This window comes from Anomaloglossus baeobatrachus, chromosome 11, assembly GCF_048569485.1.
Source record: "Anomaloglossus baeobatrachus isolate aAnoBae1 chromosome 11, aAnoBae1.hap1, whole genome shotgun sequence".
Taxonomy (NCBI): domain Eukaryota; kingdom Metazoa; phylum Chordata; class Amphibia; order Anura; family Aromobatidae; genus Anomaloglossus; species Anomaloglossus baeobatrachus.
In genome coordinates, this window is record NC_134363.1 from 51147274 (window position 1) to 51150463 (window position 3190).

Here is a 3190-nt window from a genome sequence, read left to right on the forward strand (position 1 = left end):
ATGGATTTCAGGGGGAGATTTTGGCACCTTGTAATTTCAGGCTGATGGTTACGCCATATGCCGCCAGTGACAGTGATGAAGCACCATGTGCTGCAATGGCTGCTCCGCGTCCAGGAACAGAGGCTTCATGTCGGCTTTGTTTGACCTCTCGTAGGTCAGCCTCTTGCTGCTCATCAGCTAGCAACAAAAATAAATCGCCTGGTCCTGAGTAAGAGACTGAATTATAGTAATCTGGTCCAGATCTCTCATCCATGGGATTTCGTTTTGGAAACATTATCCTTGTCTGTCAAGTCGCTGCCATTCCTTTTGGCCGCTTGCTCAGGCTAAATCGTTCCTTATGTCCTATAGTCTGCAATGAGGTTACCCTTTAAGGGGGTTTTCCAATTTAGCTTATTGACTTCTGGGAAATACAAGTTGGGGATTTTTTTCCCTGTCCTATCAGAGCTGCGAGTCTAAGGCGGGCTTTGCACGTTGCGACATCGCAAGCCGATGCTCCGATGTCGCACGCGATAGTCCCCGCCCCCGTCGCAGGTACGATATTGTTTGATAGCTGGCGTAGCGAAAATTATCGCTACGCCAGCTTCACATGCACTCACCTGCCCTGCGACCGTCGCTCTGGCCGGCGACCCGCCTCCTTCCTAAGGGGGCGGGTCGTGCGGCGTCATAGCGACGTCACATGGCAGGCGGCCAATAGCGGCGGAGGGGCGGAGATGAGCAGGATGTAAACATCCCGCCCACCTCCTTCCTTCCGCATAGCCGCCGGCGGCAGGTAGGAGATGTTCCTCGCTCCTGCGGCCTGATACAGATACACAGCGATGTGTGCTGCCGCAGGAACGAGGAACTACATCGTACCTGTCGCTGCACCGGCATTATGGAAATGTCGGTGAATGCAACGATGATACGATAATGACGTTTTTGCGCTCGTTCATCGTATCATCTAGCATTTACACAGTACGATGTCGAAAGTGATGCCGGATGTGCGTCACTTTCGATTTGACCCCACTGACATCGCACGTGCGATGTCGCAACGTGCAAAGCCGCCCTAAGGTGATGTTCACACCTGCGTTTTTAGCTGCTGCAAAACCTTCTCTCTTGGCAGTAAAATAAAAGCTTCCAAAATACAAATTTTGCTGCTTTTTTTTAGCTGCGTTTTTGGTGTCATTTGTCTACAGTACATGCTTAAAGAGGACCAACCACTCGGATTTTTCAATATGAACTAAAGGCAGTGCCGTACAGGCAGTAAGATGCTGAATCCAGATATACCTGTTGTAGAAAGATTGTATGCTTGATTGATGAAATATCTTTAATCAAAGTTGCAGAAATGCACTGCATTTTTATTGGCGGGTCCAACGAGGGCTGGCCTATGTGGGTCGGGTCCTTGGAGTTTATTCCTTCTCCGGGGTCCTCCTGGCTTGCCCCCTTTTCTTTATTTGAATATCGCGCCACCATTGCTGTTGTTCACAGCGCGTGTGCATTGCCACAGTGATTCTGTCTTCATTAAAATGGCGTCAGAGTCTGCGCATGCACGTACCACAATCTCCAGCGCCATTTTATTGAAGACACTGCATGAGCTGAAGGAAATCTGTCATGATCAACCTCGCCAAATCACTTATAATGACAGGTATCTCGTTGATTTGTACATTTGTTTATAAAATGAGCCAAAGCTTTAATCTACAGTTGAAATCAGAAGTTTACATATGTTTCATTGGTACTTGGTACCATTGCCCTTACACTGTATGACTTGGGTGAAACGTTTTGGATCTCCTTCCACAAGCTTCTTACAATCGTTGGTAGGAATTTGGGCCCATTCCTCCTGACAGCACTGGTGTAACTGACCCATGTTTGTAGGTCGCCTTGCTCGCTCCGGCCTTTTCAGCTTTGCACATAAATTTTCAATAGGATTGAGATCAGGGTTTTATGATGGCCACTCCAAAACACTGATTTTGTTATCCTTAAGTCACTTTGTAGCTAATTTGACAGGATGCTTCAGGTCATTGTCCATTTGGAAAACCCATTTCCGCCCAAGCTTTAAATTCCTGGCTGATGTCTTGAGATGTTTCTTCAGTATTGCCACATAATCTTCTTTCCTCATGATGCCATCTATTTTGTGACGTGCACCAGTCCATCCTGCAGCAAAACAACCACACAACATGATGCTGCCGCCCCGTGTTTCACAGTTGGGATGGTGTTCTTAGGCTTCAAAGCTTCTCGCTTTTTCCTCCAAACGTAACGATGGTCATTATGACCAAACAATTCAATTTTAGTTTTGTCAGACCATAGGACATGTCTCCAAAAATTAAGGTCTTTGCTCCTGTGTGCATTTTCAAACATTAATCTGTTTTTTTAATGTTTCTTTTGGAGTAATGGCTTCTTTCTGGCAGAGTGACCTTTCAGCCCATGTTGATACAGTACTCGTTTTACTGTAGATAATGACACAATCTTACCAGCTTCCACCAGCATCTTCACAAGCTCCTTTGCTTTTGTTCTTGGGGGGATATACACATGTCTGACCAAAGCACGTTCATCTCTGGTACACAGAACCCCTCTCCTTCCTGAGTGCTATGATGGCTGGACATTCCCATCTAGTTTGTACTTGCGTATAATTGTTTGTACAGATGAACGAGGAACCTTCAGGTATCTAGAAATTGCACCTAAGGATGAACCAGAATTGTGCAATTCCACAATTCTTGGTTAATTTCTTTTGACTTTCCCATTATGCTGATGCACAAAGAACAGTGTGTTCAGGTGTGCATTAAAATACATCCACAGGTGTGTCTCTAATTAACTCAGAAGTTGCCATTAAACCTATTAATAGCTTCCAAAGACATGACATCATCATATGTGCTGTCCCATATTGTTTAAAGGCATAGTACGCTTAGTGTATGGAAACTTTTGACTTTGCAGAATTAAAATGCCCTAAAACATTCTCTCTCTCATTATTCCGGCATTTGGCAAATATAAATAATTTTGGTTCATAATTGACCTAAAACGGGAACGGTTTATTCTGATTTCATGTCAGATAGTGAGAAAAACCTGCAGATGTGTGTTTATAGAGAGCGGAAGGAAAAACCTGCAGATGTGTCTATATAGAGAGCGGAGGAAAAAACCTGCAGATGTGTCATTTTAGATAGTGAATGGAAACTTCTGGTTTCAACTGTATATGCAAATGAGTTTGAAGTGCTTTGGGCGT